This window comes from Rousettus aegyptiacus, unplaced genomic scaffold (assembly GCF_014176215.1).
Source record: "Rousettus aegyptiacus isolate mRouAeg1 unplaced genomic scaffold, mRouAeg1.p scaffold_m13_p_1, whole genome shotgun sequence".
NCBI lineage: Eukaryota > Metazoa > Chordata > Mammalia > Chiroptera > Pteropodidae > Rousettus > Rousettus aegyptiacus.
In genome coordinates this window covers 107,505,251-107,532,124 of record NW_023416284.1, presented here as the reverse complement: position 1 = coordinate 107,532,124, position 26,874 = coordinate 107,505,251, and the positions used below count along the sequence as shown (strand labels likewise).

The window sequence follows — 26,874 nt, the reverse complement described above, 5'->3', positions numbered from 1 at the left end:
TGCGGAACAAGCAGGCTTCATTCTTTAATAGAGGGATTGTGGCAGGAAGTGCTTTTTATAGGTTTGTATGGAAGAGCTGATAGTGCTTCTTGGGCTTATTCCCCTAGCCACTTGGTAGATAACCTCTTGGTTTGGACTTGTTTTGCTTGCACATCTCAGCCAACAACATTTGCTGCAGAATCTACAGCTACAGACACAGCCGGTTTTGCATTCATTGGCTGTTGGACAAAACACCTCTACTTTCCATCTGCGGTTAGGGAACAAGTGTATCACTTTTTTTTTGTTTGTTCGTGTTTTTGTTTGTTTGTTTTGGTCAGCTTAGATGCTGCTTGGGATTCTCCAGGAAAGCTCTGCACTTAAAAGAGAAATGTCGCTTATGTCCCTTTTAGATTCCTACCCCAGATTATAGCTTCTCATTGCCAGGAACTTTTCTGTAATGTTTCTCTCTTTGCATTTTCCTTTCTCTTCGATTTTTAACTGAAGATAAAAGGGAAAATGTTATTGATGGTTACAGATGACTAATTTTACAGAATATAGACTAGAACTTTGCTGAAAAGTGAAAGTAGAAAGCCTATTAAAATTTGTTAAATTTTTCAAGAAAACTACTTCAGGACTTCAGACACTGCCCTCATCCCATTGACTCAATTTCCTTGTCTGTTTCTAATGGAGATTACATGTTGCAGAATTGTTACATGGATTTCAAGAGATGAAACAAATGAAAGAGCCCAGTTTGTGTTTGCCAAATGTTTCCTCCTCCACTTATTTTTTTCTTCTTGGGGAAGGGGAAGTGAGGTTTAGGGGATGTGGCCAAGAATGAAACTCCAGAGTCTCAAATAACTGGGAAAATATTCGAAACTAGGTTTTCACCAACACTAATTCCAGTATCCCTAAGAAGTCACTTTTGAAAATGAGCTAAGTTATCTCATTCCCTGGGATCAACAGAGTTTTTTGTTCCCTGGTTGGAGATCTTAATTTTTGGATGTTTGATGTTTGTGAAGATCTTTCAAGGATTTTTTTTTTTTTCACTACCTTCTCATTTGCTCTCAGCATAATTATTGGTTGACCTACTGCTGTTGTAGGTGAATATATCAATCCTTGGGTATCTTATTTCCCACTTGAATTATACATATCAAGGTAAACCTGGTTACCTTTCTTAAGGGTAACTTTTAATGCCTAAATTGATGGTAGAGAGTGAGTGATGATTTTACTTCTTTCTTATTCAGCCACATCTTTCCTTCTCTCTAAGATGTTTGTAATTATTTTGAATTCTTCTGTTGCCTACCAACTCTTCTGTTCTTGATGGGATAATCTTTCCATCAGTTATCCATAACTAAGTCTGCATGCATTCGGTTTCAAGTGTTATTGATGTACTTTCCTATAAATAGTTGTTTTCCATACATAATTCTTATGCCATCCTATGAGAAGTGTTATCCTTACCTCTTTTTTTTTCCTTCCAAGATTGAGAACTAAGGCTAGAAGTACCAAGTGATTTTTCCAAATTCACCTACCTCTGTCTCTTATACCTGCTCCTTTGTTTATCCTTGCACTGCTAGGATTGGTTCAATGGGCTATGTGCCATTTATGTAACTGTTACCCTGTAACTTAAAAATCTAACCTCATGTTTAAAAGTCCATTCTCAAACCATCCAAGATTAACAATTTGTCATTTTTCAAATTTGCTTAAAATTTATTCCCTTTCTTTTAGCCCGTATTTGACATTCTTTTTATTAGTTGACTTGTCAGTTGAGAGTGCGTTGTGGGGTGGGGAGGAAAGGAGGGAAGGATGGATGGATGGATGGATAGATAAGGGGGAGAGGTTGTATGCAAAGTTGAATGACACAGTTCCTGACTCCAAAGAGCTTCCTGAATTAACTTACACATTAATCCTTTTACATCCATACTTAATCTCTACCTTGGGCTAAAAGAGTGTCAGAAGCAGATTTCTTGGGTCTTGTGTAACTTTATCTGTGAAAGTTTTATGGCAGAGCTGTCCGTGTTAGACATATCAGTATGTAGCATCGTTGAATTGATTAGGATGCTTTTGGTGCAAGATATAGAAAACCTAAGACACATGGGCTTAAATGACTACCTGACCCAAAAAGTCCTGATGTCAGAACTTTTGCTTGTTTCTCTGAAGTCCTCTCAGATGTCAGTTATGTCCATAGGCTGATTTTGCAAGGTGACTGCCAGCAACAGTTTGGATCTTCCTGTTACCATATTCTCATGTGGGAACATTTTTTCCCTCTGCCCTCTAAAAGAAGGTCCTTGGCCTTGAGGCAATTGACTGAGACTTTGTTTACTTGAAGTAATAACTTGAACAGTGGAACTCTGATAACCTGGAGGCCTATCCCCGAACTGAGGAAGTGGATTTAAATCTCACCTCACTTACTCAGCTGCTACTACATCTTCAGAGAGGGCCTGTGTGGACATGGGGAAAGTGAGCCAGTGTTGGCTGTAATGGCTCCCTAAGGATGTCAGTACTGAAGAGATGATTGGATTAAAGTAAATAGAATTGAACCAACATTTGAATTTAGGCTTACATTTCATAGAGGAACCTGATGTGCAGAGATAGAAAGATAAGCGTTCTACGAGACAGAGTTTGGAGAACAGAAGTGGAAGAAAAGGTTTGAAAGGCAAGGTGTTGATGGTAATAATATCAGCCAACTTTTATATTGTATGTAAAACCCTATGTTGAGCACTTTACATGGATTTATTTCAGTTACTATTAATTGGTACTATGAGCAGTCCCTCTTTATAGGTGAGGAAATGGGAGGCTCAGAGAAGTTTAGACACTTGCCCAAGGTCACAAACCGTTCCAGCCCAGGTCGTTGGACCTCCTAGCCTGTTCTCTCTCCTGAGGTGTTTGGTAACAGTGTACCACTGAAACTTTTGAACTGGAAAGCATGCATTATGAATGCTGTTGCTCCAAGAATGAGTTTTCTCAGAATGCATAGGATGGACTGGCGTGAACAGAAGTTGGAAGTGTGGAAATTGGCTGAAAGGTTGTTAGAAGAAACCAGGTCTGTGATAAAGCCCCAGCTGGAGCCACAGCCATGAGCACAGACTGGAGAGAGAGTTAGTTGTATCAGCTTGTTGCTAGGGTAAGATCTATGTAACTTGGAAACCAATTGGATTCAAGGGCCAACAAGAGGAAGGATATTCTTAAGACTGACTGGGTGGTAGAAGGAACATGGTATCATAAAGAGAAAAGGAGGAGGCTTTGCAATCAAGTGGACATATCCTGACAATCCAGGTACATATCCACACAAACCATTTCTTCCCCTTTAGTCTCAATTCCTCCTCTTTGCAGCCAGTCTCTCGTGGCTGCCTTTTATTGTTGCCCTTCTGCAGGTACATATTCCTACCATATTTCATCCATTTTCACACAGTTTTTCATATTTTAATATCTGAGTAGAGATGTAGCTTGTAATCAGTGGCATCTTAAAGTCACTACGAGCACTTTTCCACATTTTAAAATTACTGAAATCAGGATGCTTCCCACCTTTTTATAAAGTATCAGTGATGAGAAAAGGAAGATTCCGGTATTGCTAAACCTTATGCAGTCAGTGTCTGCCAGATCCTGGAGTAAGAAACAAAGCTTCTGGGCTCCTTCTATCAGCTGGGTTACTTTAGCTCACATAATAGATATTAAAATAAATGTTGCCTCATGATACAGGATTATAGTAAAACACACACATATTTAATTGTTTGTCCGCTGAAGTAATTTGAAAAAATTGGAAGGCATAGTTGTCTAAGTAGGGTTCCCTTTCCTTATATAGAAACTAGCTGCCAGGGTTTCTTGTCCTAACTTTCCACCAACCATAAGAAAATCGACTTTGGGTTGATTTTCTTTAAAAATAAAAGGTTGAACTAAGGTTATTTCCAAGTCTTTTTCAGAACTAACATTTTTTATTTTCATTTTTGCCAAGAGCAAATCCTTTGTTTTTGTTTGACTTAGGAATAGAGAATGAATATTGAAATCATTTAAGTCTTAGAAAGGTAGATGTCAGAATCAGTGAAGGAAATGACAGTTTTCTCTATAAAATAGCGGTCCTCAACCTTTTTGGCGCCAAGGACCAGTGCTCTTATGAGAATCTAATTCCTGATGATCTGAGGGGAAGCTGAGGCAGTGATGCTAGTGCTGGGGAGTGGCTTACAAGTATAGATGAAGCTTCACTCACTAGCTGCTGCTCACCTTGTGCTGTGCGGCCTGGTTCCTAACTGGCCACTGACCAGTCCGTGGCCTGGAGATTGGGGACCTCTCCTTTGAGAAGTTAAACATAACCGCTGGAGATATTTTGGCCTAGCAAAGAGAATTGTTTAGGAAGGTAACAACCTAATTTTGAGTTTCTGTAATAGAAACCCCCATCCACCCATCCACACCCACAACCCTAATTTCAACCCACAAATGTTATCATTACCAAATTGTTCGGTTCTCACTGGGCTCCTGCTAGCATGTTTCCTCCATGGGAACATTTTTATTTGACTTGTAGGCATTTGCTTTTAGAATTGTGAGGTTCCTTGATTTAAAATATTGGTGCTTGGTAAATGTTCAGCAAGACGAAATGCCCACGTTTTCTCCGTCTCCCCTGCTAGTTCTGTTTGAGGTACAGTTGTGTTAATGTCTTAGTATTCTATCTTACGTTAGACTTTTGTCTTCTTGCTGACTGGGAGTTAGGATGCCAGTTTATTTGTTTTAAGATTTTTAGTACCGGTACTGCTCTGTGTCCTCTAGTTAGAATAACTGTTTTCTTGAAACATACCTGCAGTTTCTAACTATAATCTTTGTACTAGGTTAGCCACCCTTCTATTAGCAAATGTTGGTTTACAGATTTCATCTCTGTTAAGTTCTACCTTTGCCCTTTCCTTTCCCTATTGTCAGCAGTTTCACTCTGTCAGAACAAATCTTATATAACGCCCTACTAAACAGACCTAATTAAAGCCATGCTGGAGAATTGACCACTCGAGTTTTTGAGTTATTCTGAACCACAGAGTACTTGTGCCCCTTTGTCTTGGCATAGCAAATGCTACTACAAAGTAATTGTTATGAATTTTTCTTTCCCCAAAGAATAGTTCTCATGATACCAAATTCAATAATTATTCGTTCACTTCCCTGGGAGTTTCGCAGTGTGGTATATGTCCCCAGGGGTAGTGTTCAGGGTACCTCTGCTTCAGTCTTTGGCAGAAGAAATAAATTACTTTAGCATTTACAGAAGTTGTTGACACTTCCATTTGCACTATATGTGAGCTGATAAGCACCTCTGAAAATTTGAGTTTCCTTCTTACATATTTTCTGAATTATTGTCACTACTGTGGATCTGAGTTGAATTTATAAGAGCGTCTACTATGTTTTATTACATAAGCAAAACTGTAGGAAGTGGATTGAAGACGATGCCTTTCAGGTTAGCAGCCACCCATCTGGATAGCATTTCAACTCTGCCATTTATGACTGTGTTGGCTCTGGCGGTAAGTCATTCCACCTCTTTTCAGACTTCTGTATAGAACTCGGATGTGATAATACCTGTGCCTACCTTAGAAGTATTCAGATCATTAGTGTTATACAAAAAAGTTAAGTAAGGGACTGATTTAATCTGATGATCGTGGTAAAAAGATCCCTCTATTTTGTAGGCTATTCACGGAAACATTGTTTATAATAGCAAAAGATTGGAAGAATCAATAGAGTAAATGTCCTTCAGGAGAATAAATTATACTATAGTTGGGCCAGTGGAATACTTTGCAACTTATAAAAAAGAATGAGGCTGATCTGTGGGTAATGAATATAACTGCTCAATATCACGTATCAGGCACTTTTCTAAAGTGCTCTAAGTATATTAATTCACTTAGGCCTCACAAAACCTCCTGACATAGGTACCCCAATTTTGCTGATACGGAAAGTAAGGCACAGAAAGGTTGAGTGAGCTTTTCAAGGTTCCATAGCCAATAGATAGGTGGCAGAATCAGGATTCAAACCGAAGCAAGCTGGCTACAGTGTGCTCTTAGCCACCCTGTTACACTGTATGCCTGTTAGACCTAAATAGTAGTCCTTGCATTTGCAGCTCTAGATACAGAACTAGAGGAAACAAAGTTGAGTTTCTTATTCATCATTCCATTCTGGGAGGTTGACAGTGTATCCAACACAGAAATTTTGACAGTAACTAAACAAAAGTTTAAACAAAGTAAATTAATAAGGGAATAACATTTATGGTCCATCCTTGAAAAAAGGTAATCTTTTGTTTATTTTCTGCCTCCATTTTTAGATATTCTGCACTTATGCCTATTCTTTTTGCTGTAATCAGAAGTGCAAACACAGAAGAGCTCTACAATGATCAATATAAGACATCAGCGTTCAAAAGCCCAGTTGCTAATTAGCTGGACTAGTGTGACTGGCCAAGGACGTCCAGCATCAGTTTCCTTATTTGGCCCCAGCTCCACTTGGGTTTGATTTACAAGGTGTATAAGACCTGAGAGATGTGAACTGGGAGGGAAGGGAACCCAAACTCTCTAGGGAGCCTCTCTCCCCAGATTGTCTGATTTCCCTTGGGTGTAGGTGAAAGTCATGTGTATTTTGAAAACATCTACTAGGTCATTCTGACATAGGCCCTATTAAGGGCCACTTGTTCAGGTTGAGGGTAGACACACTTTCCACCACCTTGAGTTCTCTTGGAATTGTTAGACTCTTTGACCTCCTGACCACATCCAGAAAGAAAATGAAGTTCTGACAACATTATGATGGCAATGAGTTCCATAATTTCTAAAATGAGAGAATCATAAAATCACAGAATGGCTCATACATTAACATGGAACGTAATCAGGTGGTAAAACAACCGTCGACATTAGACACATGCTATAGAAGAGATGAATAAATGACTACTAGAGTGTTTGCTTTTTAAAATGCCGTATCATAGCAGGCTATTTTTTTTTTTAACACCGCCTCTTCCTCTCCTCATTTACCCCCACACCCAAACAACATTTTTAACATGTGGGTGTTTAGATTCAGTTTTAAAAAAGAAATGTGTTTTTATATCACATGCCTTATTTACATTACACAGGTTTGAATTTAAATCTTTTAAGATATCTTTTTTGGGGAGTTACATAACTTTGTTAATTATGTTTCTCTACCCTCTTTTAATTCAGCTGAGACTATAACACTGCCTTTGTATATTTTGTATAATGAGCTTGGAGAGCATAATTTTTTTTTAAGTATTCAAGTAATCACATCAGTTAAGAGACTGCAATCAGATAAGAGTTACAAGTAGCTGCATATAGCAGGAAAATGTTGCTTAAAGGTCTCTTAAATGTTTGTCTCTTGGCTTTTTGCAATTATAGTCTGATTTACTGTTAGGAATATGATTGAAGTAGAGCTCAGTCTCCTTAAGCCCCGTCTTCAAGGAACCTGCTAGAGGCATACATAGGATCTTGATGTCCATGATCTATCTGCCTTAGCCATTGGTTGTCCTCTCTACAACTATGCTTCAACCAAGAAAGTGATTGCCCTGTGAAACAGGTAGGAGCTTCTCAAGAGCCCCTACAAGATAGTATCTCAGAACTTCTGTATCCCTAGGAGATTGCTGTAAATACTATGCTTGCTTCATTTTTAGAGCAGCTCCTTTTGGTTTGCTTTACGAGGAGTGATAGGTTTTGAATAGGCTCGGTGACCCCGAAGGAAGATGGCTTAGAGTACACCGTACCATGAGATAGGTGCTTTTCATTCACCCCTGGTGTATGGAGCTTCATGCTTGAGTTTCTCATTTTGAGAAATGAGACTGGCATATTTTAAAGGGCTTCTCACAATTCAAAATTTAGTCGAATAGTATGCAAAATATTGCTGGAAGACCAATTTCTACTTGCCCATGATTTCAAGTATGCCCCCACCCACCAATTGCCCATTTCAGATATTTATTTCTATTCCACTTTTTTCCCTTTGAGCTCCAAACTCATAACTTCTTATCTGTGAGGTTCACCTGGATGCCCTACAAACCTTTCTCCCATGGCCAGAAGCACCACCATCCACCAGTTTGCCAAAGCCATCAAGCTGGCGGCAATTCTTGGGTCCTTCTCTCACTCCTCAGCCATACATTTCTCCCACTATTTCTAACTGTCAATGAGGGTCCTCTCTGTCCCTCTCTGCTGCCCCTTCCTTTTCCATTTTCTGTTCCTTTAAGCACATCAGTCCCTTCCTGGATGACTCTATTTTTTCACTGGCTCCTTTCTGTCACCCCTGTGTTCTATCTCTACTCTGTTGTCTCAGTGGTCTTCTGACATGTTACTAGGATTATTTTACTCCGCCCTAAAAACTTCGTTTACTCCCTCTTCAGGGCCATCTTTGATTCAGCTTCATTTCCTGCCACTTTGTCGCCTGTATTTTTGACTCAACACACCATGGACTTCATTTCTCCAATGTACCTTGTCCACTCCCGTCTCCACTCCACACAGGTTGTATTTGGATGCTTCCTCCTCAGTGCTCCCCACCAAAAACAAAAATGCCCAAGCAAAGCAAACTTAATAGCAGAAAAAACCCTGTTCTTCAAGGGTCAAACACTCACACTCTAGAACTTTTGATCTTTTTGACTTAGATGTTCCCATCCCTTCTTACTTATATAACCTTGGTTTTGATACCTAACCTTCGTCTGCCCCGGTTCTCATTCTTACTGGGAGAATGAGTAGTGCTTTCCTTTTGTCTTTGTTCAGTGTCTGCCATGTTTATATCTCTATCCTTGGCATCTGTATACCATCTGGCATGTAGTGGATATCTAGTAATTATTTGCATGTATGTCTCTCTAAATATGTACCTTTCAAGTATAATTAGTTCAGTAATGCGTGCTAGTGGCTGTGGAAGGTGAACGTCCCTTGAAAGACCAAGGATACATAATATTTCACAAATGGGAAGTTCACCTGGGTGGGGGATTCTGGAGGGTGGCTACCCTGCTCATGCTGCCATCCCCGCCCCCACCCCACCCCCTGCGCCTTCCAGGAGTAGAGCGCAGCAGCCTGAGGACTATACAAATTGCTAGGTATCCCACCTGCCCAGGAGCAGAGGTGACATATGCTGTTATTTTAAAGGGCCTTGCTTATTTACATATTCCCTCATAGAGCATTTGGGTAGAATATGCCTGTTGTAGACCACGCTGGTGGCACTGTGCCCAAGGAAATAATAGCATGGACCCCGTTGTCTAGGCACCCAGCTGTTCTATGATAAAATAATAGTGGAAACTGACATGCTTTTTAAACTTTATTTTGGTTGACCAAACATTGAGCCCAAGTAGAAGTAGCCCATTTAGGTTGGACAGATCTTATCTGCTTCAGTAGTCACACTGGCCATTAATTCATTGATCTTTCACACTCACTCACTGTAGAGGATTTCTCTGTGCTATCCTCTGCTAAGGAGCATAGATCCTGCAGGAATACATGACAGTACACCTAGTGGCAAAGAGATTATAATCCAGTAGAAGAGGTGAGCTATGTAGGTGAGTCAATAGATAATTACTGATTCTGTGGATATGGCCATGTATATTGCAGTTAGGCTTAGCTGTGATGGAGATCCCAAAATAATAATGGGTCTGGGCACCTAAAAATTCTATCTGTACAGAATTTGGGCAATAACTACCAGTCTGTGCCACAGGTGGTAGGTGAGATTGACAGCCCCACCCATGTGGAAGGTAAGAGTCTGGTGGAGGATACTGACAAATGAACAGATATCAATACTGTAGTGGTGAGAGCCATGCCAGCATAGTGGGAGCAGACAGGGAGCACACCTAAATCAGTTTGGGAAGATCAGGAAGGTCGGTCATTGCCTGGAGAATAAGTAGGAATCTATCTGGTGGAAAGAGGAAGTAGGTATTCAAACCAAAGGTTCTGAGGTGAGGGGAGCAGGTAGCTGGGGCATGGAGGAGCATGTGAGGAACTGAAAGTCAGTGAGGAAACTCAAAGGAGGAAGTAAGGGCCTGATCATGTGGGTCCTAGTGGCCACATTGAGGAGTTTAGACAATTTCTTAAGAGCCTTTAACTGGTTTTGAGGAGATGAGTAACCTAGAAAGATGCTTTTGGAGGGCAAAGGGAGTAGCACAAGACTGTAGGCAGGGAAGATTAGGAAAGGAGTGCGTTGATCAAGTTGACATGATGGTGGCCTTTATTAGATAGTGGCTTTGGATCAAAATAAGTGAGTAAGAATTCTCTCGATTTCATAGAGCTTAAGAACAGGGAAAGAATTTAGAAATAATTTGGTCTGCCTTTTCACTTGACAGATGATGAAACCAAGGTTGAGATGCTAATTGGCTTTCCCAGGCTCACACAGCTAGCTGTAGAGCAGCACCAGAAACCATTTTTCTGCCTAAACTTTTTCCTTTATGTCATTGTTGAATGTGCCAGTTTGGGGAAACAGGGCATTGTGGGTATTCAAAGATGGCAGAGAGATATATAGGGTGGGTGGCGTTGGATCTGGGCCTTAAAAGATAAGTATAATTTGGACAGGAGAGTGGAGAGGGCCTGCTAGATAGAGCAAATTATGTGAGAATGTATGTGGAGAACCCCAAGTATGTGGTGCTCCAGAATTCTACAGTTTGAATACAATATTAGGGTGTATCAAGAAAGTAGTATAAAATAATGCTACAGAAATATTTTGAAATCATGAAGGCTTTAGACCTCTCTAAGCAACAGGAAGCCAGTTAATATTTAGTATCAAAGGATTAGAATGATCTTGATGGCAAAAAGTCTGCATTTTGTTTAACTTTTGCCTGTCTTGGTGTCTTATATCAGGTGGTTGTGGTCAGCAGAATAATGGTCCCCCAGAGATGTCAGTGTCCTAGTTTTCAGCACCTGTGAATATGCTAGGTTATAGATGAAGGGGAATTAAGGTTGCAGATGGAATTAAGGTTTCTAATCAGCTGAGTAAAATACGGAGAGTGTCCTATATAATCCAGGTGGGCTCAGTGTAATCATAAGGGACCTTAATTGGAAAGAGGGAGGCAGAAGAGAACTAAAAAGATGGCTATGTGAAGAAACTTGGCCCAATGTTGCTGGCTTTGAAGATGGATGAAGGGACTCTAAACCAAAAAATGCATGCAATCTCAAGAAGCTGGAAAGGCAAGGGAAAGAATACTTCGGTAGAGCCTCCAAAAAATAATTCAGCTCTTCTGAGACCTTGGTTTTAGTCCATTGAGACTCACTTGTGACTCTTGCTCTCCTGAAATGTAAGATAAATTTATGTTGCTGTAAGCCACTATGGTTTTGGTAATTTGTTAGAGCAGAAAACTAATATCGTGGTCATTATTTGTTTGCCAAATGAATGACAGCTGTGCTTTAAGAGGTCCGTTTGACAAATGCATTTATTAGTTGGATTGGCTAGGAGGAGGTTCTGGATGGCAAGGAGTCCACAGAAGACAGTTCTGACAAAGAGGTGATGAGGAGTAGACTGGAGAGGGGTGGGTCGAGGTGAAGATAGGGGAGGCTGAAATTGCAGTGCCATCAACGGGAATGAAGCCTGGGTGGCCAGGTGTCCGGTGCAGGGTGAGAGATGGAGCATGGTTTCAGGGCTGGTTTCCTGCGAAGGTTATGTAGCTAGTTATAGAAATTAAGGGAGCCAGAGGGAAGAGAAAATTGTGAGGGAACTGTTATAAATTCAGATTCGGGCTTGCCGAGTTTGAGGTTCAGGAGCACCACATGTTTGTAGATGGAGAGAGATCAGAGGGAAACTGGCCTTTGGGGTTGGGATTGAGGATACAGAATTGGGTATCATTGGTCATGATTTATGTATACTTTTTAAATTTCTCCAGTGAAGAGACTCAGCAATGCTTTTTCAGAATCCAATATGTCACAATCCTTAAAATTAAGTTTTTCCTGGTGTTTCACCTACATTATTTTTGCTGCCATTTGAATTGGGCACACTCTTAAAATTTTTTTAATAAAAATAAATCGGTACTAAATAAATAATATTTAAATAAACTAAATAAAAGTAGCGTAAGTCTGTAAAAAACCCCCCTCCTTTGCATATTTTACCCTTTGCTGCACATCATTTTCCCAGAAGCCTCTATGGCTCTGGTTGGTCTCTTTGTCACCCAGCAGGTCACTTGGGGTCATGTGGTTCTCCTCTCCGGGTCCTTACACTATCACATCTCACCAAGTTAGTAAGTTGGAGAGGATGGAGCCCTAAATAAAACTTGGCTTGTGCTGGAGAAAGGGAAATGTATGCTATTTGCTATAACATTTACATATCTGTTTTTAAAAATACCAATTTTCTGTCGAACTATATTTACACTTATTTTAGATATGGTTACATCTTGAAAATTATGAATTCTATCGTTCTTCATAATAAACTTGGTTGTAATGATTGATATTACAGTCTATTTCCTGAGAAATGGGAGAGAAACCATTTCCAAGCAGCTGTGTAGAATGTATTGACATTAGTGAATTTTTGCTGTGGCACCACATTGCCTTCTTACCTGTCTGATACTGTTTTCTCTCTCTTTGACCATTGTCCTTCTTCTTGGCATTTGCGCCATGTGATTTGAGCTTACAAGTGGAAAGATTTTCAATGAAGACTATACTGAATATAATCTTAAAAATTGTAAAGTCTGTAAAAATACGAAGTATGACCAATAAAGTAATGACTTCCATAAACCACACATGAAATTCACTTTCATTTTTAGTAATGAGTTATTTATATTTCATTCTTCAGAAAGTGAAATTAGTTTGAAACAAGAGATCCCATTCATTCTAACTTGACCAATTAAACTTTCTGTTCTCCCTTCTTTTTGGGTTGATTAAAATCTATGTGTGATAAATTGTGGGTTATCATTTACATTAATCAGTACCCTTATAAAACAAAGCCCCCAAAACATCCAGAAAGCATTACCTGAGTGCAACAGGATTAAGCCATGTTGGGGAGTGGGAGGAGGCATTAATTAGTCTTCTACTTCAAGGCCCATTTTTCCATTTCAGCTCTGCCATCCACACAGTCATGATTTTTTTTTTTCTTTCTTGAAATCAAGTTGTTTCCCCTAATGAGACAGTCTACTTGGCTTATAAGCATTTCTCTGTAATATTTTCCAAACCAAGAAAGCAAATAGAGAAAACATTTTGTAGAGAGAAACTTTCAAATATCTGCTCTGAGTCCATGACTAAAAAGGTGAATGCTTTGAGCTGTAGTGTAAAAGCATTGAGTTTCTTCCTAATGTATGGGAACATGTAATGTACCTTTATAGTAAATATGTGTTTTCTTGTTGACACTGCTCTCTTTTAAAGGAGTAAACTTCTAAAAGATGAAAGTCATGCCTGGAGAGGTAAAATCCCTCAGATTCTTATTTTGGAGGACAAGGGAGTGTCATATAATTTTCTCCTTCTTTTATTTATGTTCATTCTGTCTGTCTCTTTCTCTGCTGACCTGCTTTCCTTCTGGTAATTATATTCCTGCACAATGTCAGGGCCACACCTGCCACTGACACCCCAATTAGAGGAAGAAAAGTGGTGAACTCACAGGCCCCAGCCACTGATGCTGGGAGTAAATAGCAGCTGGGGTTACAGCCTGCAAGGAAAGATGGGTTTTTGTCTGAGGAAGCCACATTTTGAATTTTTGAGAAACCACCTACACGATGCTAACTTGGACTGATAAGCAAAATGAGCCAAATAATCTAGGACCTGGTGAAAACTAGACAATCAAGGTGATAGGCAAATGGAAAGTGTGGTTTTTAAGAGGTGTTTTGCTGTGGCAAGTTGAAGTCGGGAATATACATTTTTGACTTTGATTCTGGGCTAGTGTTCTCTCTATATGTAAATATATAAACACTTCAGCATTTGTGTACAATTTGTGAATACATTCTATTTGCAGTTCTACCTAATGCAGTTTAGCCACAGGAAACTTGCATGTCTTATTATTTATGGCTTAAAATTTTAGTTTTTGGTGAAAAAATGTTTCTATGAGGAGTATCCTCATTTGGAAGGGGAATTAGTATCATGCTTTGGTTAAAAAAACTTTTATGCCTGCACAGTAATGTGAAAATTAGCTCATCCTGTTTTCAGTGGTGAGTTTCTTGTAATACCATTCTACATATAATTTGATGGGTTAGTAAGGAACCGGTTTAACAAAGTACTTATTTAGCAAAATACCATAAAGTAAAATATTTATCATAAGTTTTGTTCATTATTGTTAGCTTGCTTTCACAATGACTGTATTTTAACAAATTTCAAGGATTTGAGTGTTCGATTTTTAAACTTTGTGTTCTCCAAGTTAAATTTAACTCCAAAAGTCAAGGTAAAGACATATATATATATTTTTTTTTTTTTGAGGTATATTTGGGATATTTGCCTTAAAGTTAGGAAGTTAAATTTTTGTCTTTTTAGAAATAAACCTTATAGAGCAGAAAAAGTTTATACACAATTTTTAATACAGCAGCTCTCAAACATTTTGGTTTTTGGGCCGACACTTTTAAAAATTGAGAACCTCAGAACTTTTGTTTGTGTGGATTATTTCTACTGGTACTTACTCTATTAGAAATTAATTTTAACATTATTTTTAAATAAAAATTTTCAATGCATCTAAAAATAATAATTAACCCATTACATGATAAATAACATTAACAACCTACATTTTTATGCAAAAAAAAAAATTAGTGAAAACAGGCATCATTTGACATTTTTGCCAGTCTGTCTGGCTTAAATGATAGACACCTGGATTCTCTTATATGCTCATGCATTCAGTCTTTTGAGATCACACATTATGTAGCCTATGGGCCATTTTACAATGAGAGAGATGATACTGAAGAAGCAGTCTCATACTAGTATTATAGTGTTGATCTTACAGAACCCCTGAAAAGAGCCCAAGGACCATCACCAATGTCTGGGCTATACTTCAGGAACCACTATTCTAAACAGATGCTCTTTATTGTATTTTTACATAAGGGCCACTCTTGGTAGCTATAAAAACATTTTTTTTCTTCTTCAGCAGCTTTTATTTTGTGTTTCCTTATGCTTAAGTACATTTCTTGGTTTTTGCTACAGGATCTCTGAATGCCACCTTTATATTTGAAATTCATCAGACTGGTTTTGTAGACTGGTTTTGGTTATTTTATCAAATAAATGTATGTCTAGGTTATCCAACCTAAGTAGGATCATTTTAAGTAAACTTGTATCTTCTAACAGCACTAGTTGCTTATATGGATGTTTTATTGGAGGACTGTAGTGGTCAGTTTTTAAAAGTCCAAAGCAGAAAGTAGTAAATTAAGAAATTAGGTTCTTAGGGTAGCAGATACAGTTTTTTAGATGGTCGTTTTATCATTTTATTTATCCCATTCTCTTTGCTGCCTATACACTATAATATTTGAGCCTTCAGAGTGGCTGTTTTTTGGAATAGTTTTAAAAATAGCTGATTTCTTTTTTGTTCATGCCTGTTTGATAGATACTACTTGACTTTTTTTTTTTTTTTAAACTGTTGATTTTGGACAGTTCTTTTGCTTTAATAAAAATTTGCTGCATCATGTCCCATATCTCTACCTTGCTCTATTTAACCATTCAACCTCTATAATTTCATGTGTTGCAAAAAGTTCCTGTGGCCTTTTTTTTTTATATATATAATGTGTGATTATATAGAGCTCTGCTTTGGGGATTAGTGAATACTGCATCTGCCTCCCCTTTGTTTTATTCTGGGGAATTCTTTCAAGATTTTGTAATTTCAGGTTCTATTCTATCTGAATCAGGTACCAGTATACCTTGAGCTACTCTATTTCTAAATACCGAAATTTTTCTGTGGGATATATTTTGTACCATCCAACATAATAGTCTCTAGCCGTAGGTAGTTATCAAGCACTTGAAATGTGGCTGGTACAACTGAGGAACTGAGCTTGTAGTTTAATTTACTTTTAATTAATGTACAATTAAATAGCCACCTATGGCTCCTGTCCCTGTTTCTGGACAGTGTAGCTCTAAAGGGTACCTGGCATCTTCTAAAAAACTCATGCCTGTCACATTCTTGACCTCAGGGTTTCTTACAGGGTCATCCATTAATTTTTACAAGAGTTTTACATGTTTTTCCTAAGAAGTGTTGTCACAGGTAAGTTGCGCTATTTCTAGACTCCTTACTGTCAGAAATGGAACAAGAAGGGGGTATTGGTGCTGAAAAAGTGGAGGCTGTTGATATGGGCTGCTTTTTATGAGCTCTTGACGATGTTCTAGATGAGATTGGAGAGGAAAACAGGATTAAGGGAAAGATTTTTAGGTTTGGGAGACTCAAATAAACTCATCAGCAGGAAAAAAAGATCCTATGGAAAGAGTAAATTGAAGATAAAAGGGGAAATGAAAGTCGAATAAATTTTGAAAAAGGCAGGAAAGGATCCAGAGTACATGTAGGAGGATGGAAAGCCACTCTATAAATTGGGAGAGAAAGACTGACTTTTGTTGGTTTGAATTTTTTTGGCATGAAAGTCACATAATATAAAATTTATCATTTTAAAATGGACAATTCAGTAGCATTTAGTTTATCCATAATGTTGTACTCCTGTTCCTTCTGTCTAATCCCAGAATATTTCATCACTCCCAAAGGAGACCCTGTGCCCACCAGCAGTTACTCTTCTTGTTTTCCTTCAAGCATCCGAGCAACCACTAATCTTTCTATCTTTATTCATTTGCCTATTTTTCATGTTTCTTATAAATAGAATCATACAATATGTAACCTTTGCATTTGACTTCTTTCACTTTTAGTATGTTTTCCAGGTTCAGCTGCATTGTAGCATGTAAAAAGTGACATGACATTTTAAGTGGAGGGAATTTTAAAGAATTCATATTGAAATCCTGAATCTCAGCAAAACACTCCATTGAGGAAGTTGGATTTACCTTGGATTAACACTTCACAGAGGTGGATGTGACATTGAAAGCATTTGGAAAGTCTGACTGGGAGGTCTAGCCTGATAAGGAGGCATTAGTCCCAGGGGCCAGAGCCAAAAGCGTGGAGCAGCAGAGGTCTAGATCTGGTATGGTATTGGTGATCACTTAGAGCAAATTGACTACTAGTGGGAGGTTAGAGAAGAAGTGAGTGAGTAGGAACTTGCTTTAAGAGGAGGAGGAATGACCTATTTCAAAATGGGGTAAATTTGGGGTCCCAAGTTAGAGTATACATGTGGAAATATGAGCTCACCTAAAGTGGAGGGTAATCTCTTCTCTTCGTAGATCAGAGTCATCCATTACTGCCTGCTGCAGTGAGCAGATGAACAGACCAGGTTTCCAAAGAGGCAAGTCAAGAAGATTTTGCCCTGCTCGGTAAATGATGCCTGCTGCTGCTCTGAGGGCTTCTCACTCGGAAGTGGAAAGCAGGGGTAGTAGAAAGCAGACCTTGAGTTTCTTTCTGCTTCCTTTGATGAAGGCTGGTAAAGCTGAGTCACACATTCTGGTTGGTGCTGAGAGCAGTGATGGAGGCCAGCAGTGTTGACAGCAAGGCGAATGCCTAACCCAGCCATCTTCTCCCTGTTGCCTATAGAATAAAGATCAATGGACTTTACTGGCTTTCAAGGTCTTTCCCATTTTGTCCGTAATGCGCTCTCCAACCTCATGACCCAGCATACCACTCATTCCTCAGAAATCTGGGTACCCATTGTGTTCCAGGTGCTGAGTGAACTGTACCTGGTGAACCAGACAGAGAGCCGTAGTCCTCAAGGACGTAGATACTAACCAAATGTTAATGTGTATTTAGGGGATTAATTCAGCCTAGGGGCTTTGGGGAATGAGTCAGGAAGGATTGCTCTGGAGGAAAAGATCTTTCAGCAGAAGTTTACAGCATAAATATGAGATTAGTGAGAAGTGGGGTGGATGGAGAAGGGAGCTTTCCTGGCCTAGATCTGCCTGAGAATAGGGTGCAATGGAGTGGAGGAGGTAGAAGGAAGCGGGTGTGGTAGAGGGGTCAGTGAGTAGGAGGGAAGGGCAGAAGTTGGGCTGGAAGCAGGTGTGAGCTCGTGCATGAAGTGGGCTCTAAGCAAAGTGAGGGATTATAGGTTGCATCCAGAGAGTAAGAGGGATAGTTGAAAGGCTTCAAGCAGGAGTGGCCTGATCAGTTTTGGTGCAGTGTAGAGATGAGTAGGAGGGGATAGGAATGAATGGATGCTTGAAAGCCAGCTTGGAGTCCACATAAAAGAAAATGGTGTCCTGGTCTGGGATGGTGGTGGGAAGAAGTGGATATTTATAGGGTGCTTAGAAGATAACATCAATAGGCTAAGAGATGATTGTGTTACTTTGGTACCCTGTCCCTTCTACCTCCTGTACCCTTCCGTGCCTCTTCATACTATGCCTTCAGCTTGAAATACCTGTCAACATTCTGCCTCCTAGGTTTTCCACCTTTTAAAATCACTAATATCCTGGCCTCATGCCACTTGTGTGAAGTCTCTCATCCACTGCTCAGAATCAATTCCTTTCATATTTATAGTGTTCACATCTTTTAATTTGCTTTAAATCATTGCTAATTTGATTTTCTAGAGAAAGTGGATTGTAAATCCACATGCCAATTGCTTGATAAAGTTGAGGTCGAAGTTTAAATATTACTCAGGCCTGCCCAGTATCTTAGTTTTTCAGAGTATGGCAACCCACTCCTATCCCGCTGCTTGGTATTTGGAACCCCTGCTTGCATTCATTGGCCTAGCCTCATCTACTAATCTCTTAAGTGTCAGCTCAGGCCCCACTCCTCTGGGGAAGCCTCTCGTGTCTCAACCTCAGATTTCTCCTCCTCACCACAGCCCTCACCCCTTTGGTTCTCCCTGTACTGGGTGCCGTGTGGTACTTTCTATTGTCCACATAAGAACCATCCAAACCTGTAAAGAATTTTCATAAGAGTTTTATTCGAGCCCAAACAGCAATTGCCAGAAAGCAAGATCTCACATGCTCTGGAGCGTGACAGTTTGCCGTTTATTTTATCCATTTGGATTCGAGGGAACTCAAGGAAGATTACATGGAGGTAGGGGAAAGTAAAATGGAAATGGGATTATAGGATAATTAATAAGATTATATGCTCTCCTGAGGGTGATTATTTCAAAGCTGTGTTAACCTTAACAAGCAAAAACAATGGACAGGGCTTACTTAAGGTAATAATAAATTTTTTACTAATACAGCTATATGCCTGGGGCATGACCACCCACCATGACCTGCCCAGTTAGGAATTGATGATTAGGTCACCCTGTGAAGCTGCTTTGCGTAGAACCCCTTTCTTTGTCCACACTAGGTTTATGTAATTGCTGTTATACTGGACAATTATAGACTCTTAAGTCCATTTCATCCAAAAGAGCGCTTGTGAATAGTTGGCATGCATAAGTATGTATATGGCTCATAATATTTATTATTCACCATAATTGAAGAGAGGTGGGGGGGGGTTATTAATGCAGTGTCCCCACAGGCCTTTTCTAGGGTTTGCATACGTCCCAAAGTTTTTCCTTCAGTCAAACCTCAAGCTAATTAATACTTCTTTGTCATCTTCTTTGGAGATGGAGAAATTCTTATTTTTTATGATAGCATTCCTCAGCTTTTTGTTTTGATCTAAGATTAGTTACCCCAACTCATTGTCAGAGGCCCATTTTAAAAAATCATCTAGTCCGTATATCCATGTTTTTAAAAATGTGTATTTTTAATTGCATAAACTTATATGGTTAATATCTAGAAATAGAGATCTAAAACTGATCTTATCATGTGCTGCATATCCATAGTTTAAAGAGACATGGGAAAAACTCATTACTCATTCCTGGCTCTAGAAACTGCCCAGCGCTGAACACAGTGGACACATTTCTCATTCCACATCATGTTATCCTCCAGTACACTCAAACCAGAAGTTTACACTTGAGAATGTTTTCAGTCGTAGCCTCATTGAAATCACATTATCATTGTTATTTCCTTTCTGTCAATTTCTAAGCAGACCCGCTATCTGAGAATCAATGAATCATTTATGCTCTCTATAGGACAACAAAGTCTGTCTAATGATGGTATTTGAATGGGGAAGAAAAACCAGATCAGGTGTATATCACATAAGTGCTGTAACCGTTGGCTCACTTTTGTACAACGGTGTTAGGTTGCCTTAGGTATAAATTGTTCCTTACAAAACCTAAGATTATTACTTAGGACCCAGTAGTGTGCTATAGGTATTTGCAGGTTGCTAGTTTGATGCACTTTCTTATTTTTCTAGCAGACCAAGTTAAACTTAGTGTACTTTTGCTACAAAATTACAGTTAAGGCAGTTAAGAGCTCAGTTTGTGGGGCCAGGCAGCCGGGGTTTGAATCCCATAAACCAAACACAGGCTTAGTGATCGTGTGCAATAACTTCTAGTGTATGAGCCTTCATTTCCTCTGTAAAGTGGAAAAAAGTGACCCTTTACATGGTTCCTGAGAAGATTGAATAGTGCATGTGAAATGCATGGTACAATGCTTAGCACATAAGTGTTCAATGTTAGTTACTATTTTGATTATTAACATTGTTGTGTTTTCTATTTTTAATGTTATAATCATCCTGAAGCCAGGGACTCTAAAGGAAAAACATGGTTTCATAATGAAATCCTCTTAACTCATTAGTGAGGTGTTGCAGTCTATATTGATGCAAGATTTGTTTGATGCTGTAATAAATTAGGCCAGAGTTAATGCCATTTTATCCTAATAGATCTTGAATAGCTTATCCCAGTGCCTGCCTGACATTTTGCTAATCAAGTTTTCCTTTCAGTGCTACTTAGTTCTCGGATAGTGGACCACTTGTCATCATGAGGGTTTTTGTAACCCAGGTAGGAGTTGGTTGATTTTAAATTAAAGCTATTGGGTCCTACACCACTTATTTATTCTGGGTGTGGTGCCTGAGCCGAAAAGTGCAGGCAAGGGAACTCTGGGTTTCTCATTTGTGTCCTGTGAAATGCGTATGAAATTTCTCTGTGAGAAAGTCAAAATATTTTTCTAACTTCTCACTCCATGTTTCCACATGGGATTGGAAAAATCAAGCTGTTTTATGCTTTATTGATAATAATACTAATGACAAACCAAATTTGGCTGACTCAGCTACCGATTAGCCAAAAATGGCCCATCTGCTGCAAAATGTTATGTACACAATTAAAAAATCAACTGAAAGAGTCTTATTTCAGTTCTTAAGTTCATAGGGCATTTTTTTTTAAAGCTAGTTTTTATGGGTCTCTTTTAGTAGAACTGAATTTATTGTTTTATAGGGCTTCTTTGTGGTCAGGTTTGTAGATTCCATTAAAAAAAATATTCCATGTCTCTAGACAAAATAAACAAATGCCTGAACTGTATTTTTTAAAATCCATACTTGTTCTCAAGGATTACTATTGCTTAAGACATAATGCTTCTCTCAGAGTTTTTTAAGTCTAGTTTTGGTAATTATACTAAGTTCCTTAGATTGAGGGGGAATTTTTGTGGAATGCAGACAATATCCTAAAGTAGAGCATTCCTATGAAACCTTTGGTAAGCTGAAATGGTGTAAAGCAAAGAAGCAGTTACTATTAATTTATATGGAAAAATTTGGTTCCCAGACCCCAAATCCACTGCACACAAACTATCTTTATTTCATTCACCACCATGAAACCATTTAAGTACATCCAGTTTTACACTAAACGTACTCCCTTACGGGCTCCCTTAGGCTTATCTAATATCTTAGGACACATCTTGCTAACAGATGCACAAAATAAATTGAGATAAAGCACGAATGCTCACAGGCACCGTTGGAAGCTCTGGCAGCTTGATGCTCAATGTTTATTTCGCTGCAAAACAAACCTGAGCGCTATTTTCACTTCACCTTTTTTCTTAAAAGCAAAAGTACCCTTCAGATTTCTTTTGGTTAAAGAAAATGAGTACTAATGTAGGTCTTTCATAAAAAGGGCAAAATGAGAACTTTTCAAAGCAGGGGACACCTGTACTAATAACCCAAGTGAAAGACTCTTAACATAAGTGACCAGTTAACAAATACCAGCTTATATTCACAAATAATACTTTAGAAAAGTAGAGAATACATTTGAATTTATTACTTATTTTTTCTGTTACAAGCATTAACCAGAAATAGTTCTTTATATAAATTTTCATTGTTTATGTTCAGTGTTTGTTTTTTCAGACATTGGGATTTCTGTATGATTTATATTTTTAATATACACATAGAACATTTTATATTAGACTAAATTAGTGGGAAAATTTTATTTTTCTTCATTAATTGCCTGGTGTTGACCAGGGTGCAGTTATATAGGCTGCTGATATAGACCTTGCTGGTGGGAATGTTGATGGGTAAAAATTATTTAAAATAGATGTTTGTTTTGGAAAGAAATTTTGCAGTCTAAAGATCCTTCGGCCTAATTGGCCAGTTTCTAGGACTCTCACTTAAGGAAATAATTTAATATATAGCTAAAGTTTTTTGTGGAAAGCTGTTCATTGCCGTATTATTTAAGAATAGTAAAAACTTGGGAACTGAATAACTAATAATGAGAGAATAATTAAAGCTTGCTCTCAAGCTCAAATTAGGTTCATAAAGTGATTGTACAGCATCAAAATGCTGAGTTACATATATATGCTTTTTATGAAGCATAGAAAAAAGTAGAATAGAATTTTATTCTATGTATATGTTTATTATATAATATTAGCATAGCTTCATGGTGACTCCTCGACATGAACCGTCTCATCAATTAGGTAAGTATTCTTACTCCCATTTCAAGGGAATGTTCCAGGTGAAGAGGAGACTGAGGCATCCAATGCTTAACTTGTCCAAGGTCTCTACTTGTAAATAGTTGAAAGGGAAACATGGATTCTGCCACACTCTTGGCTGCTTTTTGTTTTTACTTTAAAATGTAACCAAAAACAAAAACAAAACAAACATGTTCTCTACATTCTAGATTTTCTGTAACAAACATCCATTTTAAATAATTTTTACAGTAGGCTTAGTGGTTAAAAGAGCAGGCTCTGGAGTCACTCTGCCGGCCATTGGTGTAAACTTGGATAAATGCCTTAATTGCTCCCTGCCTCAGTGTACTTATCTGTGAAAAGAGGATATGTAAAAGGGCTACTCTAAGGATTGAGAGTGTCCTTGTAAATTTATAGTGAAAACCTACTGGCACATACTAAGGACTGATTAGTTGCTATAGTTACAATCATGATAGTCAAAGAAAAGGACTTTGAAATGGTGGCTGGGTTAGGTCATAAACAGTTATTTGATTCTCTTAGAGAGATATTAATGTGATAGGAGAATGACTTTGGAAAGCTTCCTTATAGCAGTCAGTCATTAGCAGACCATTTAGAGAAGGAAAATAGCAATTCACTAAATAATTCAACTACTCAAAGTGTGTAATTCATGTTTGAGCATAGCTGGCTTAATGTTTTCTCAGAATGACAAGAGTGTATAAATCCCTAAACAAATATGTGACTTAGGTCCTAGCTTAAGCTCAACTTCTTAAAATTATGAACTCAATTCACAGTTCATCTTCCAAATTTTTTCCTATTAGAGAATATGTCAATTGTACAGTGAATTTTTACTAATTTGTAGTTTAATAATTCAAATATATGGCCTGCTTCCTGACTCAACAGGTATATATGAAACTGTACAATCAATCTATGATGATTAATAAGATTGGTAAGCAGAGAAGTACATTTCTAGGTGGTTAGAACATTCCTTGTTCCCTTATTCCTACCCTTTTGCCCCTGTGCTCCCTGGCTCATCAAATAATACCCCCATCCAGACTGCAGAGTGAGAAGCCAGAGGCTTGGACTTCCTCCCCTCACCTATTTTCTCTCCTGCCATGGCATTAGAATGTCCTCCATTCTTCATGTGGACTATTGCAATAGTCTTATAGCCCAGCGGTCCCCAGCCTCTTTGGCATCAAGGCCTGGTGCTCCTATGAGAATCTAATGCCTGATGATCTGAGCTGAAGCCGAGGCGGTGATGCTAGCTCTGAGGAGCGACTGTGAATACAGATGAAGCTTCGCTCGTTCGATTGCCATTCACCTTCTGCTGTGCAGCCCAGTTCCTAACAGGCTATGAACTGGTACTGGTCCATGGCCGGGTTTGGGGACCCCTGTTCTAACTGACTTGACCTGGATATCCCCAGTCTCACTCCGACCCAGTTTAAACTCAAACCGAGAGCCTTTACCTGCTTTTATACCATCATTTTTCACTTTTCTCTCCCTTCCCACTGGTGAGCCTGAGCTCAGACATTACTCTGTGAGGCCTCACCTGGCCCAGTTGTCCCTCTGTTAAATCGACTGTCCTTTTTTTTCAATCCCTCCATTTCCCCTGTACATACTTTATCAAGGCATCTCACTTTATTGTCATTATTTATCTCTTCTTTCTCCCTTGCTAGACTCTGACTTCTCTGTAGGCAGATTTGTCTTGTGGATTAAATGTATGTCTAATGGATATTTGCTGATGATAATTTAAAAAATAGCTGCCATGAATTGAGGTATTCATGCATTGAGCCAAGTGATTCATAGAATCTCATTCTCTTCACAAAAACCCCGTGAGGTGTAGGCATTATTATCTACAAGTTTATAGCTCAGGAAACTGAGGTCTATACAGGTTTTAACAGCATACCAAAGATCATATTACTGTATTGTGTCAGAGCCCAGGGACTGTAATTCATATCACACATACTATAGATTCTATTTCCTCATAAAAATAGTGAAAATCTATAGTCCTATAGATACCTGTTCATTATGAGTTAAGTAGTTTAGGGCCCATCCGGAGATCTATCAACCACATATATCTAGGGTTCTTAATTTGGGGATTGGAGTTTCCTAGGATTTGGAGGATTCTAAATGTCAGTTCTATCCAAATTCTTTGTCATTTGGGGATAGAGAAGAGATCTTTAATCAAATTTTTACAATTGGTGTAGGATCTCCAGAAGGTTAAGAACTATATAATACAACAATTTCTCTAGAAGTAGAATTAGAAAATAGAATTTTCCAAAAACCAGATGACTAGTTTACAAGTTATCATCTGGAACACAACTTTTTTTGAGAGTAGAGATTATGTGTTTTGATTGTTTGAATGAATGAAAATATTTCACTTTAGAGACTGTTTTTTAAAAATAGCAATTTTCTCTAGATTCTGTAAACAGCAATTTATTCCCTTTGCCTCTTAAATGGAAAACTACCTCTCTGTTATGAACCAAATGTTTGTGTACCCCCAAGTTCATATGTTGAAGCCCTAACCCACTAGTGTGGTTTTTGGAGTTGAGGCCTTTGGGAGGTAATTATATTTAGATGAGGTCATGAAAATGGGAATGGGGCCCCATAATGGAATTAGTGTCCTTATAAGAAGAGAGAGACCAGAGCCCCTTCTCCCCATCTTATGAGACTGAGGATACGGCCAGAAGGTTTTTGTCTGCAAGTCAAGAAGAGGGCCCTCACCAGGAACTGAATCTGCTGGCACCTTATCTTGGAGTTTCTCCACAACTGCGAGAAACAAATTTCTATTGTTTAAGCCACCTAGTCTGTTATATTTTGTTATAGGCACCTAAACTCACTAAAACACTGTCCCCTCCCTTCTCCACCTTGGTGACATATTAAATTGTTCATGTACATGAAAAAAAAAATTGGAGAAAAACCACAATACATTTTAAACATGTCACATTAATTTCAAGTAATTGTTTTCATTTGGTTCTGCATAGGAAAATGTATGATAACTTTTCCAAATCAAGGTAGGATAATATATGTCATTTTGTATCTATCTCCCTCTGCCTTTCAGAGAGAGTGTGTATGTGTGCATGTGTGTGTCTATCTGTCTGTCTGTTGCTGTTGTTGATTTGTGTTGAATTTCTGTTTTTTGAAATGAGTTAAAAATACGGATTCCAACTGGGTGACAGTTAGATTTCTGAGCATAAGAGAAAGAACCACATTCTCTATCTCTGCCACCTACCATAAAGCCTTAAACACATTTGGTACTCAGTAAAGGCATGTTGTGAAACAATAATACATGCTGTGTTACAATCTATAATTTTTTTCCTAAATTTTCACCTGATTGACTTCTCCAGGAAGGAAATTTTACAAGTTTTATATAACAAATAGCTATTCTTTTTTTCCTTCTTATCTACATCCTTCATTTTCATGTTGGGATCTGTTAGTGTCTCTCCCTTGGTGTTCTGTAAGTAGGCACCGAATTGGATTCATGTTAATTTGATCACTGGCTTCCTTTCATTTTGTTACAGCAAAATGGCTTTTATGACAGCTTGGAGTTGAATATTGGTACTTGGGGAGAATTGAAATGAAGGGAAAATCTTGTTCTTAGCCAGTCAGAATATTCAGTTACATTAATAGGGCTTTCTAAAATACTTGCAGTTCCACTAAAATGTAATCACCTTAGGGCCTAATTCTCCATATTTCACCTTTAATGGTTGTCAAGGGGGTTTTAAACACAGTGGCACATTTGTTGAAAGTAGCATTTGGTGAAAAGAAAAGCATTGCTAGGAAGAGATCTAATCCTGCTGGAGAATTTCCAGAGAGGGTCATGGAAGAAGTCATCTCAGCCTTTTCTGGAACATGTCTACTGTCCCCTGGAAAGCTGTGGGAGTTGAATGGCTCCTTCCTGTTGACAGGCAGCAAAAGGCCCACTGCAGAGCACAAGTGTGACTCCAGAACAACACTCCCTGCAGTAAACTGTAGAATCGTATAATGATAGGACTCTTCCACATTGTAAAAATGCTGCTTAACCACTGTGTTTTTCAGTGGATTTACAAGAAATGATCCAAAAGATAGAATGCAGTTTTTATTTTTTATACTGCAAAAAGCTTTTATTAATATTTTTGTTATCAAAACATCTAGAATCTGACAACTCCATACTATTTATCTAAAGATTCCTATATTCCGTTTTTGAGAATGGAAAGTGGCAAGGACGTAACCAATATCAGGAACTTATAATTTAAACCATGGAGGCACAATAGATTTACAGATTTATCCC

The 26,874-nt window shown here is 38.5% G+C and overlaps 1 protein-coding gene across 2 annotated transcripts in view; it reads left to right on the top strand.

Annotated features, from left to right (window-relative positions):
* Positions 1-26,874, top strand: part of ELOVL5 (ELOVL fatty acid elongase 5) — a 68,031-nt gene that overhangs the window by 1,317 nt on the left and 39,840 nt on the right. The window lies entirely within an intron of this gene.